The sequence below is a fragment of the Dama dama genome, chromosome 15, assembly GCF_033118175.1.
Source record: "Dama dama isolate Ldn47 chromosome 15, ASM3311817v1, whole genome shotgun sequence".
NCBI classification, from domain to species: domain Eukaryota; kingdom Metazoa; phylum Chordata; class Mammalia; order Artiodactyla; family Cervidae; genus Dama; species Dama dama.
Genome location: NC_083695.1, coordinates 61,100,202 through 61,114,478, shown reverse-complemented (window position 1 = coordinate 61,114,478; position 14,277 = coordinate 61,100,202).

Genomic DNA, 14,277 nt, shown 5'->3' with positions numbered 1-14,277 from the left:
TCTACCACATCCCCCACACTTTGATCCTGATTACAGGAAGCTGTGGTAAGAAATGTTGAGGTCCAGGAGAAGTTCTGAACCCCAGAAGGCCAGGGCCAGGGCACAGTCCAGCCTTTGCTGCCTGAAACAGTGGCTCCCTATTTCTGGAATTGGAATTGCACTGGAATTGGAACTTTCACTCTCCGTGAAGCAGAGATAATGCCCTAGACTTCAGCCTCGTCTATTCACCATATCCATGCTGCCTATTGCCTGCTCCAGACACACTAAACTATTTGTACTTTCTCGTTCCTTCTGCCCATGGAACCATATTCCCTTTTTGCTCCTGGTAAGTCATACCTATTTTTACAACTCCATTTTTAGCATCTCCTCTGTGAGATCTTCCTGGATTCCCAATCCCTTTGGTCAGATTGGATAAGTTTCTCTTTGAGGCGATATACGTCTCTTTTTAAAGCTTCCTTCTCTTTTTACCTCCCCACAATACATTTCTTCCTTTACATATCCATCTTCTCCCCTGTACTGGGCTTATTGAGGGAAAGCAACTTGGCTTAATCATTTAACCTGTTCTATGAAATAAGAGGTCTCTTGTAAATGGGAGTGGACAACCAGAATCATACTGTTGTAAGATTTTGCATTTGTGAAGTAGGAAGTCTAAGTGTGAAGCGTGATATATAAAGTCTGAAGTGGTAAAATCGACTCTAAACAGACTTTAGTAAGTTAATAATGCATATTGTTAGTCCTAGAGAAACTACTTAAAAATATTCTTTAAATGCATAACTAAGAAACAGAGAAAGTAAAATGAAATATCAAAAAATATTTTATTAGTCCCAAAGAAGGCAGACAAGGTGCAATGGAGAAACAAAAACTGAATGGAAAACAAGCAGCAAAATAACAGATTTAAACACAGCCATATCTGTCGTTGCTTTAAGAGTAAAAACCTCAATCAAAACTCAGAGGCGATTCAACTGGATGAAAAATAAGACTCAAATACATGCTATCTACATGAGATACATGTTAATTATGAAGATACAAATACACTGAAAATAAAAGGATCATTAAAGATATCATGGTACCAGGGGCAATTCTTCAGGAGGGTAAAACAAATCTAAATTTGTAGGCCTCTAAGAATAGAGTTTCAAAACTCATGAAGAAAACATGAAAGAAATCAAGGAGGAAATAGGCAATCTCCAATTGTGGTTAGATATTTTAATACTCCTCTCGCAAAATCTGACACAAGTAAGCAAAAAAAGTCATTAAGGAGCAACATCAACCAACTTGATAATCGCTTTGAAACCATTTTGACAATTTCTTAAAAAATTAAAGCTACCTCTAATCTTTGATCCACCAAGTCCACTCTGAGGTATTTACTCAAGGTAAACAAAAACATATGATCACAAAAAGACTTGTTTACAAATGCTTATAGTGATTCATACTTTTTTCAGCTCCACATTGGAACCAACCCAAAAGTACATCAACAGATGAATGGATAAATGAATTGTGGTATATCAATACACTAGATTTTTACTCAGCAATAAAGAAGAACAAGGGCTTTCCTGGTAGCCCCACGGTAAAGAATCCACCTGCAATGCAAGAGACAGGTGTCCAATCCCTGGGTCAGGAAGATTCCCCTGGAGAAGGAAATGCCAACCCACTCCAGTATTCTTGCCTGGCAAATCCCATGGACAGAGGAGCCTGGCGGGCTACAGTCCATGGGGTTGCAGAGAGTTGGACACAACTGAGCAGCTAAAACAACAACACAGAGGGACAGACTATGACAAACACATCCACATGGATGAATCTTGAAAAACTTTATACCGAGCAAAAGTCAGATCCAGAAGAGTACATACTGCATGCTTCCATTTGTATGAAGTTCTAAAATAAGCAAAGCTAATTTACAGGGACAGAAAATATATTAGTGGTTGACTGGAAGACATGTTGACGCCACAGACAGGAGAAAGCTTTCGAAGGTGATGGATATGCTTTATTTCTTGACTGTGAGGGTAATTATGCAAATGTATCCACTTGACAAACTAGTTGAGCTGTACACATTAAAATGTGTGCAATTTAAGACATGTAAATTATGCCACCAAAAGATTGACTGTTTAAAAAAAAGAGTCTGAGAATGTAAAATGGTCCAGCTACTGTGGAAAACAGTTTGACAGTTCCTCAGAAAGTTAAGCATAAAGTTACATTATGACCTAGCAATTCCACTCCTAGGTATATACCCAAAAGAATTGGAAAGAGATACTAAAACAAACACATGTACAGGCATGTTCATAGTTGCACTTTTCACAGAGCTGAAAGGTGGAAGTAGCCCAAATGTCCATCAGTGGATGAACAGACAAAACATGGCATACACACACACACAATGGGATATTATTGGTCATTAAAAGAAATGAAGTACTAATACATACTACAAGATGATGAACCTCAAAAACATTATGCTAAGTGAAAGAAGCCAGACACAAAAAGTCACATATTGTAGGATCTCATTTATATGAAATATTCAGAATAGGTAAATCCATAGAGATAGAATGCAGATAGTGGTTGTCAGGGACTGAAGGAAGTGGGGAGATGGGGGAAACTGCTTAATAGTTTTCCTATTGGGGTGATGGAAATGCTTTGGAATGAAATAGAGGTGGGGGTTGTACAACACTGTGAATATGCTAAATGTCTCTGAATTGTTCATTTAAAAGTAGTTAATTTTGTGTTATTTGAATTTTACGTCCATAGAAAAGAGGAGTTTCTTCCATTTCCAATTAAAAGAGAAACAGAAACCAAATTTGCCACCATGCCCAAAACAACCAAAAAGAATGGACAAAATACATGAAACAACGATTTTCAGGACACAAGAAAGTGAAGTCGCTCAGTTGTGTCCGACTCTTTGCGACCCCATGGACTGTAGCCCACCAGGCTCCTCCATCCGTGGAATTTTCTAGGCAAGAGTACTGGAGTGGGTTGCCATTTCCTTCTCCAGGGGATCTTCCCAATCCAGGAATCGAACCCGGGTCTCCCGCATTGTGGGCAGACGCTTTACTGTCTGAGCCACCAGGGAAGCCCAGTAATCAAAAGAGAAGCAGAAACAAAATTTGCCTCCATGTGCAAAACAATCAAAAGAATGGACAATATACATGAAACAACGATTTTCAGGACACTGAAATCCTTCAGAATCCTGCAGCCGCTGTTTTCCTGGTCACTTCCCCGCCCTGCTGCACAGAGACTGGGACAGAGTCTGGAGTGGCTGTGGTCAGCTAGGCACCAGGCTCCGCTCCATCCGCATGTCTCCCCCTCTCCGTGTCGCCCCACCCCCTATGTCTTTCCCGATCCCCCATGCCCAATGCCAGCTCCAGAGCTTTTTCAGCTCTCTCACAGCCTGCCAAAGCTTCATCGGAAAGGAAGATCGGCCCCAATTCCTACTTGTGCCCCGCCCTTCTGCTTTCCACCAACAGAGGAACCCGGTGGGCTACAGTCCAAAGTGTTGCAAAGAGTCAGACATGATCGCGCACACACAGGCACGCACTCTACCCTTCTCCATGTGCGGCTCCAACCACCCTCCCCAGCTCATCAGTTGTCCCCAGCAAGCAGCTGAGTGTCTCCTGCTCCGGGCTCTTCTCTCCCCTTCCTACACTGAGGACAGCAATTCCTGGACTCCCCCTTTCCCCTCAAAGGCCCAACACAGCCCCCACTGGCAGGCACTTCTGGGGAAGTCCCCTGCTGTCACTCCAAGGAGAGTGAAACAGTTTGGTTCTGCTGAAAGCTTCTGTTGGAGGAGTTTTTCACACATGCTAATGAACAGCCTGGCTGACAACAGACACAGGGGCAGAAGGGGTGGGAGTAGATTCTAATGAATTCTTCCTGGCTGCTGGGCTTAATAAGATTCCCAGAGATGACTGGGGCCTCTCCTATATCCTGGACCTCCTCAGAGAGGTCACTTCACCTCCCTGAGCAGCTAAGCTCTCAGGCTGTGCTTCTGGGACCCTCCTGGGCTGGGCGAGGCAGGATGCGTGGGCAGAGCAAGTGTGGTCAGCGGGCAGGTGTGGAGGGCTGGAGGGCCCAACTTCTGTCCGTTCTCCCCACTGTGCCCAACCTCAGTGGCTTCTAAGCCAAGACAGAGGAGTCGCTGAGCAACTTATCTGAGGGTCTCAACAAATCAAGACAGCACTCTTGTCCCCACTTTGTTCTTAATGACCTTCTCCTTTGTACATGAGTGGCTCTTATGTATCATACAGCATTCTGAAAATACAGGAAACACAGAAGAAAATTAAACTACATGTGATCACACCACCTAGAGACAACCATTTCCATTGTTTTCACTTCTTCCTTATTTTCCTTCTGTTTTTAACGTATAAGATTTTGAAAGCAAAAGTGGGTTCATGATAATAATAGTGATGATTGTTGAGCAAGTGCTTACCTGGCCTAGGTAGTTTATGCTAAGCATTTCACCTGGATTGTCTCAATTTTTGCAATAACTCTGAGTTAGGATATAATTATTATTCTACCTACAGAGTAACTGAAGCTTAAAGAAGTTAAGTAGCTTGTCTGATGTCATCCAGCAATGAAAGAGTGGGGCTCAGATTTCAACCCAGGAGATCTGATTCCAGAACTGGCCCTCTCACTCTTAAGTGTTTCAAAACCAACTAAATATCCTTAAATGTCTCTGAGTCCTTAGCCTCCAGGGTCATTTTTAATGACTACACAATAGTCTATTGTTAGAGGTACCATAATTTCCCCAAACCCCTATCAGAGGACATCACGTTGTTTTGAATAACACATTCTCCAATGAGCATCCTTATAGTTAAATATTTGCTCAAAAACTAAAATTAGACTCCTTGGGTCAAAGAACATGTATAATTTGAAGGTTTTTGATACACATTGCCAAGACTGTCCTCCAAAAATAATGGACCAAATTGTGCTTCCTACATCCCCATCCACACCAGACTACAAAGCATTCTTCATTCAAGTGATTAGAGGCAGCTCAAATTCTGCTGCATGAATAATAAAATTTAGATTAATTAGGGGTTCAGGGTAGCCCAACCTTTTCCAGGGGGAATTCCATCCCCCCAGGAGCCTGGAGCAGAGAGCAAGATCCAATTTCTGCTTGATTGAATCAGCTCAGTAATTCTAAATTTCTCAGAAATGCTTTGTTTCAACCATTGTCACAGAACAGTCACTGTCAGTGATCACAAGGGAGAAGAGTGTGTCAAATGTCATGAGTCCCTTGGCTGCCGAGTCCAGCTGGCAGCAGCCTGGAGCAGAGTGAGGACAGAGACCTGGGGGCCAGAACTCGTGGGTTCTCATCCCAGCCCTGGCACTGCTTACAAGCCCGAGCAAGACGAGCCTTGTTTCCTGCATGGCCAATGCTGGGGGCCTGTGGCTCCTGCCTGCTCCAATCACCTAAGTCCAAGAAGGAGACACTAACAAATACTAACAATTATTATGCTCCTACGAGATATCAGGCACACACCGAGCCCTTAGCTTATGTCACCACATTGAATCTCCCCAAATCTAGGTTGTCTGCTTGTGGTACTACCTTGGTCTTGTTTGACAGATGAGAAACCCAAGGCACAGGAAGCTTGCGAAATCTGCTTGCGGTTTGACTGGGGACAAATGGCAGAGCCAGACATTGAACCGGGATGACCTGACTCACTCCTGGAGGGACGGCACTTGTCAATACTGGGCCACAGCCATGCTCCTGTGATTCTGAAACAAGCTCCCTGAGGGAAGAACCATGTCTGAAGAAAGGTAAGGAGCTCAGCCCCATTTACCCCATCTCCTCTTTCCAGTCCATAAAATAATCCTAATCCATGATAACATTCCTCTTGAGTATCAGAACAGGCCCAGAGAGTTGGACAGGAGCTAAGCCACCATCAAGAATATTCCCAGAGGGAGAAACTAAGACAGCCTCCATAATCAGTTGCCTTTCAGCCTGAAGTGATGACCCCCTCAGTCCTCCATGAGCATGGAGGTGACCATCTCAGACTCTGGTGTGTAACTTAGGAGACTTTCCTGTCTGAGGGAGAAGGGGAATGATCATCCCGGCCTGAATCTGAGGAAAAGGCCTCCTCACTCAACCTTGCGTGACCGATCACCTTCAGACATATGGGTTCCCCCCACCCCCGCGCTGTATGGGATATTCTGACTGAAATGTGTCCTCATCCCTTCAACAGTGATTTTGGAAGACCTGTAATGGGCCAGGCACTTTGTTCTAGGTGCTGGAGGTACAACAGTGTCAAAATAAAAACTCTTGTCTTCAAGGACTTTTGATATAGTAAGGAACACAGACTGTAAACAAGATGAGGAAATTATATGACATGTGAGATGGGGCTTCCCTGATAGCTCAGTTGGTAAAAGAATCTTCCAGCAATGCAGGAGACCCTGGTTCAATTCCTGGGTCAGGAAGATCTGCTGGAGAAGGGATAGGCTACCCACTCCAGTATTGTTGGGCTTCCCTTGTGGCTCAGCTGGTAAAGAATCTGCTGCAATGCAGGAGACCTGGGTTCGATCCCTGGGTTGGGAAGATCCCTGGAGAAGGGAAAGGCTACCCACTCCAGTATTCTGGCTTGGAAAATTCCACAGACTGTATAGTCCATGGGGTCACAAAGAGTCGGACACAACTGAGTGACTTTGACTTCACTTGTGAGATGGTGACTTGTATGTTCTGGAGAAACACAAAGTCAGGAAAAGGGAGAGGGAAGGCAGGGAGGAAAGAAGCAATGTTAAATAGGGTGGGAGGGAAGGTTGTCTGAGAAGGTGATGTGTAAACCTAGTTAGGACTTAAAGGTGATTAAGGGGCCGGTCAGCTGGGTATGTAAGTAGTTGCAAGTGCAAAAGTCCTGAGACAGTAGTGTGGCTTGCACATGTGTGTGAAACAGCAAGGAGGCCAGACACAGATGAAGCAGGAGGGAAAGGAACAGGAGACAAGACAGAGAGGCAAGGAGGGCAGGGGCTCCAGAGCACAAAGGACCGCTTTGGCACCGTCACAGCTTTCTTTGGCTTTTACTCAGAACAACACAGGGAGCCCTTGCAGGGTTTTGAGGAGAGGGGCATCGTGACCCTACTTGCATTTCTAAGGGGTCATTCTGGCCCCTGAAATATTGACCCTCAGTAAGCATTTCTTGAGAGATGCGAGTTGAATGCCTGGGCGTAAGGCCAGCTGAGAGTTCATGAAAAGAGTAAGAAAAAAGTAAGACAGAAGGGGGACTGGGGGACATGGTTACTAGGGCAAAGGGAAGCTGGGACTGTGGCTCACAGACCTGCCAGGTGGAAGGAAAAAGCTGGTGAGACTGGTAACTAGCTGGCCAGCAAGTGGCAAAGCCCATGGTAGCAGCCGGTCCTGCAGGCAGATGGAGTTTGTCCGCTCCTAAGCACTTGGTTTTTTCCACTCATCTAATACTTCCTCAACTCCTACTGTGTAGCTGGTGCCTTAAACAGAGAGCTCTAAACAAGACAATCAAGAACCTGCTGATTTCATGGGGAAGATGGCTAAGCAATCATATAAATAAGAAATAAAATAATTACAGGTTGCAGCAAGTGCTGTGAAGGATACAGCATTGATGTAAAATAACTGAGATCTAAGCAAAGATCCAACTAACCAACCAGGGAAAGAGTATTCCAAACAGAGAAGACAGCATGTGCAAAGGGCCTGGAGAGGGAAAATCCACAGTCACTCTACAAAATAAAAGGAAAACTCCATTTTCTGCTTAGAAAGTTAAGCAGGGGCCTTGATACTCCCCACTTAGGTGGTCCAGGACTGTGAAGGGCTCTACAGAAGGAACAGGACTGGCAGAACAGGAATACCAGCTGCAGGTAAGTCCTGGGCTCCAGTGATTCTCACTCCAAGAGACCCCAGGAAAAAGCCGTCAGCACCAGCAGTTCCAGGACTCACTCAGAACTTCAAAGGTCACCAATAACTGCTGTTATTAATAAGTGACCCAAGCATTTTAATAGGTTTACACCTATTCCATGAGAGTCATATTTCTGCTTAAAAACAGAGAGAGGAAAACATAAAAACACAGTCATCCCTTGGTAACTGCAGGGGGTTGCTCCAGGTATCTGGTATTTGTGTGTATCAAAATTCATGGATGCTCAAGTCCCTGATATGAAATGGCCATGGCACAGTCAGCCCTCTGTATCCACAAGTTTCACATTCACAGTTAAACCTGCACATGGAAAACCCATAGATAGGAAGGTCCTGACTGTACTGCACTCCTTCTGGGTGGCACCCCAAAACAAAGGAACTCTATACTAACTCTATACTAATTTTAAGCTCAATTTTTTGGTTAAAATGAAAAAAGGAAAAACAAAATCCATGGGAATGCCAATTAAAATTTGCCTTCACCATACATTTTTAAAAATCGCAAAATATGCCAGTTCTATTCCAACTAATGTGAAAATGTATATTAAATTTATGATATCCCACTAAAGGAAAGATCCTATTCCTCAGAATAATCGGGGAAAAGGGATAGACAGTATTTCCCTAGTGGTCCAGTGATTAAGACTCCACACTTCCACTCAGGGGGCACAGGTTCGATCCTTGGTCAGAGAACTAAGATCCCACATGCCGCAGTCAAAAAAACTTTTAAACAAACAAATTAAAAAACGGACAGAACCCTTCCAGATGATACAGTGGAGAAGGAAATGGCAACCCACTCCTGTATTCTTGCCTGGAGAATCCCAGGGATGGGAGCCTGGTGGGCTGCAGTCTATGGGGTCGCACAGAGTCGGACACGACTGAAGCGACTTAGCAGCAGCAGCAGATGATGATACAAACAGGTAAACAGCATTTCCAACAAGAAAAATCAAATCCTATCTCAAGTACTTCTGAAGTAACATCAGCAGCATCTTCCCTCTAGAAACCCCGGAAGCCCCACTTCTCCCAGGCTCGAGTGGGGACACCTGACCCCAGCTGGACCCATGGAACTCTCGCCCAGAAGCCTGGACGGCAACACAGAAATGGCTAATCAGTCTTGGCAGACGGACAGAATAGGTGGGAGACTGACTCAGGAGTTCCCTGCCCCTTCGCCTGCCCCGTCTTCTGGGAAGTGAGAAACCATCCAGTCCACCCACAGGTATAAGCTCTCTCTGTGGCTGGTTCTGGGGAACCCAGGATAAGCTGAATACACAAGGGCTGGGGCATCCAGGATTCTCATCCAGATGTAAACAAAGCACTTTCTCCTAGGGCCTCCCTTTCTTCATCTAGAAGACCACTGAGTGCCTCTTGCCACTCTACAGACTACGGCTCCTGAAGACAAAAGCAGTTCTGGTTGGGAGCTAGGAGGCAGATTTAAAGTTCCTACCTGTTATTGTCTGAATATCAGTGTGTCCCCCACCCCCAAATTCATATGTTGACATCCTAACCTCCAAAGTGACTATATTTGGAGATAAGGCCTGTGAGGAGGTGATAGGTTAAAGGAGATACTACGGGTAAGGCCTTAACCCTGTGGGCCTGGCATGCTTATGAGAAGAGGAAGAGACACCAATTCGCTCTTTCTCTTTCTCTCTCTCTCTCTTTCCCTCTCCCCTCTCTCTCTCCCTGTCCTGTGAGGACACAACAAGAAGGCAGCCACCTGCAAGTCAGGAAGAGAGCTCTTACAAGGAATTGAATCGGCTGGCACCTTGATCTTGGACTTCCCAACCTCCAGAACTGTGAGAAAATAAATCTCCTTTGTTTATGCCACGTAGTCTGTGGTATTTTGTTATGACAGTCCATTTGACTAAGAAGTCACCTTTTCCTCAAAACTGGGCATAGGAGGCTCTCCTGTGGTGAAAGTTGCCCGGCAGCACCGCCTGAAAGCCCTCTTGAATGCAAACAGTCTGCTGCAGACAGCAGGCACCAGCTTCCCAAGAGGCATGAGCAGGAAGGTTCTTTAGCAAGCCCCCAAATCTGCCCTGGCCTTTGCCCCTAGCCACCCCACTACCAGGATCTGGGAGCAGACACAATTCTGCCAGCCCTCCTGGGTGTCCATCCTCTGGTCCACTGCCTGGTCCATTCCTGCCGATTCATCATGGGCAGAGGCAGCCCCACTGGGTAAATAAGCAGCCTTGAATACAGGAGGCACAGCCCAGGACTGGCTGGCCAAGGAGAATTGGCCCCTCCTGACACATTTCCCAGGATTTCCTGCTGGGACATGTGGAAGGTGCACACGGGCAGGGTGGGGTTTGGAGGGAGGCCATGGAGCACTGGGGACTGGATGGCCCTGCACCCTTCCTCCAACGAGGCTGCAATCACCCCAGGTGTATATAGAATCTCCCCCCAACTCCTCTTCCATCATCTCAGTTGACCCAGGGCCTCCCTTAAAGCTCACAAAATGCCATTTTCATTCCATTGTGTTTTCACTCATGTACGAAGACCTTAACATTCATTAAGATGGAAGACAGGGAGGCTTCCCAGGTAGCTCTAGTGGAAAAGAATCCGTCCTCCAATGCAGGAGACTCGAGAGGCATGGGTTTGATCCCTGGGTCAGGAAGATTCCCTGGAATAGGAAAGGGCAACCTGTTCCAGTATTCTTGTCTGGAAAATTCCACGGACAGAAAAGATCCAAAGATGGAATAGAGGGATGACAAAGCAGATCTTTGTCCTATTTAATAGTGAAAGCTTGGCTCCTCAAAATCCAATATTTATGTCTTTTTTAAAAAATGTTTCATGCTCCCTTTACAGTTTTCTCTCTCTCTTAGTCTTACATCTTGCTCTGTGCCCTTTGCTATCACCTCCTGAAGAGACCTGAAAAAAACAGAACCACAAAAGCCTCTCTCCGTCCTCCCTTGGCTTCCAAGATCCTGGCTCCCTGGCTTCCCTCCCATCCCCCTTTCTACACACCATGCCTGCTGACATCATTCTCCCCCTCCAAACCTGTGTCCACAAGCCAAGCTTTCCTGAGCAGCAGGCCTGCTTGGGACCCGTCCACCTGGCATTTTGTGGGTCTCCAGTCCACAGACTCACCTATTTCTTCCCTAAACCAGCTTCTGCTCCTCTCAACCCTCTCAGGGCCTCCAACCCTCTCAGGGACCTCACCTGGGCCAAGTCACCTTGGCTCTCAAGCTTGGGCTCTCTGGTTCCTCATTCCCTGATCTAGAGCATCACAGAGCCCCCACTGCCTGCTTGTCTCTGGCTTCTGTCTCCCCCTTAACGCACCCAACTGTGCCCTTGCTTGCTCTCCTCTGAACTTCTCCGATAAACTCACAACTGATTACCAGCTGGGGAACTTGGGAAAAGTCAGTTTACTTCCTTGAGCTTCAATTATCCTCTCTGCAAAATGGGTATAATGACCTCACTGCAAAGAGCTGTGGTGAGGATGAACTCTGGTAACATGTAAACTTTGGTACCCAGCACCATGCTCAGTAAGTGCCAAACAAATGTTAATGTATCTCTCCTTTCCCCCACTTCTCTATGATGTGGTTTATCCTCTAGGGGCAAATAGGATTTCGAGAGCCACAGTTTGCCAAAGACATCCTGCAATTTTCTGCTTCCAGTCACCAGCTGCAAGGGTGTTGAGTGTCATTTCTTTCCCATCTTAAACCAAGTTAATGTTGTATAAAATAATCCGGTTATTTTGATTATTTACCTAAAATTTTCAGATCAGGTATTTAAAAAAATACCTGAACTTTTAAAAATAATTGTGATTTTGTAAAGCTTGTCTCAGGAAGTTTTTATAAAACAAAGTAGAAAGAATTCATTCCTGTTAGGCACTATTCTTCCTTTCCACTCTGCTTTTGAAAGGATTTGCAATTCAAATTGAGGACAAACTATATTTTCACTTAGAAAAGCACATTCCCTGTAGCAATAAAATCCTCTTTTGAAAATTCCCCACAAAAAGCCATATCTTTATATGTGTAACAGTTTAACAAAAAAAATGCTATTGATCTCTTTTCTCTTATTTTTTCTCATCTCTTTAATGATGAAATTTTAGAACTGCACAATCATACACATTCACACACACCTCCTTTGTCTTTTTATATTTCTTCCCAAAAAATCCTCACAAATGAAAGTGATCAGATTTAATTTAAATTATTTTCACTGACATCAGCTTAGGGTCAGATTCTCAGTATCAAAATGAAATGGAAAACTGAAATAAAATCCAAAGCTCCCATTGAATTATCCATAATTGCCCAAACTTCAATATCTCTCAAGAGAACTGCTTTCAGAGCAACAGAGAAGAAAAGGTGGGTTGACGTGTTGAGAAGTAAAGAACAGATGGCTCTGGAGGGTGGAGCTCAGTGCTTGAGCTCTGGGGACAGATCCTCTGGGTTGGACCCCTAACTGTGCCACTTAAAAGCTAAGGGGCCCCGTTTGAGCTGCTAACATCTCTGACTTTCAGTTTTCTCCTTTGGGTTGTTGTGAGGATTAAATTAATTCATGTATAACAGGACAGTATCCAGCATACACTAAGCATTCAGTGACAATAGGAATCGCTATTAGTCCAACTAAAAATCAGTGTCCATTCCAACTGTAAACCTAGAGGCAGTATAACGTAAAAATCAGAACCTTTTCCTCAGACAGCCTGGGTTCAAATCCTGTCTCTATTACTTACTAGCTGTGTGACTCCGGGCAAGTTACATAACCATTCTGTGCCTCAGTGGCTCCATTTGTAAAAGGGGGTATTAAAAATTGCACCTGCATCATGGAAATGTTGTGAGAATGTGAGATAATGTGAAATACTTAGCACATATAGCAAATGCTCAATGAAGCCTGTCAGTTATTTTTACTTGCACTCTCTGAAAATATGGTTAATTAACTCAAAACTGATTCCCCAATCACAGCGAGATTTTCAAAAGGCTAAAGCTCTAAGGCTTTCCACTTCAGTTTCTGCTTAGGGGGTCAGGCTGTATCACTACACACCTCCTGTTTGCGGGCAATACCTGGATAGCTAGGCAGGGAAGATAGCTGGATCAGTTCAGTTCAGTCGCTCAGTCGTGTCCAACTCTTTGCGACCCTATGGACTGCAGCACGCCAGGCTGGATCAAACGAGGTCAGACAACCCCTCCCTTCACAATTAGCAGCAAGAGCGTGGGCACGTGACCTGGGCTCAGCCAATCAGACGCTCCCACCTGGGATGCAGTTTCTGAAAGCAAAGAGCTGGGGAGGTTGGAAATGGGCAGGGGAGACTGAGGGCAGATCTGTAGAATATCTGTTCACTTCAACCACATCACCTTCACTTTTCCTCTCTCCTAAAATTCTTAATTACAAAATCAACACATATTCTTTACAACCATAAGAAGCATCCATAAATGTACTCAGAAAGTGTAATCAATCCCTTTGTATAATATCCCCCTCAATTTTCCCTGCCAGTTGCCTGAGTCCCTCTGCAACTTTTCCTTCCTATTTAACAGTACTTGGTAGTTATCCCTCAAGGTCCATGGACATCTATCATGTATCAACCTTATTATGGCTCGATAACTTTCTATACATAAATGCACCACTATTTTTTCAGACACACACCTCTTTGGACACACACCTTTTTGTCTATTCATTACAACTTTAAAAGCATATTCTCATTGACCCAGCAGGACTTTTAGGACTCAATCCTACAGAAATAAAGCAATAGAGTGTACATAAGCCTACATATACAAGGTTACTTATTGATTGCCAGTTGCTTGAAGTATCAGAAACTGGAAATAACCTAAATTTCCTGACATCTCCCCTAAACTCTGTTTTAATGGCATTTTGTTTGGGGAGGGGGGAAATTTCAAATGTGAAAAGTGATTTATGAAAACCACTACACAAACCCAGGTGAGAATTGGGAACTTTCAGTTCCTTCCAACAATGAAACTTTAGCTGCCTTTTATTTGGGGGAATCTGGGAGGCAGGAAGTAAAAATAAGATGCTCAGGTCAAGGTCAGATTACCATAGCACAAGTAGGTCATTGTTAGATTTAGTTCATCCACATGGACTGCAAATCTGAATCCTCGGAGAGCCCAAGCTCAGGTTTTGCTCCTATTCAGAAAGTCCTAGACCACCATGTGCATAAGAATCACCTGTGAAAGTCACTCAGTCGTGTCCGACTCTGAGACCACATGGACTATACAGTCCATGGAATTGTCCAGGCCAGAATACTGGAGTGGGTAGCCTTTCCCTTCTCCAGGGGATCTTCCCAACCCAGGGATCAAACCCAGATCTCCCGCATTACAGGCAGATTCTTTACCAGCTGAGCCACCAGGGAAGCCCAAGAATGCTAGAGTGGGTAGCCTAGCCCTTCTCCAGCAAATCTCCCTGACCCAGGAATCGAACTGGGGTCTCCTGCATTGCAGGCAGATTCTTTACGAAGTGAGCTACCAGGGAAGCCC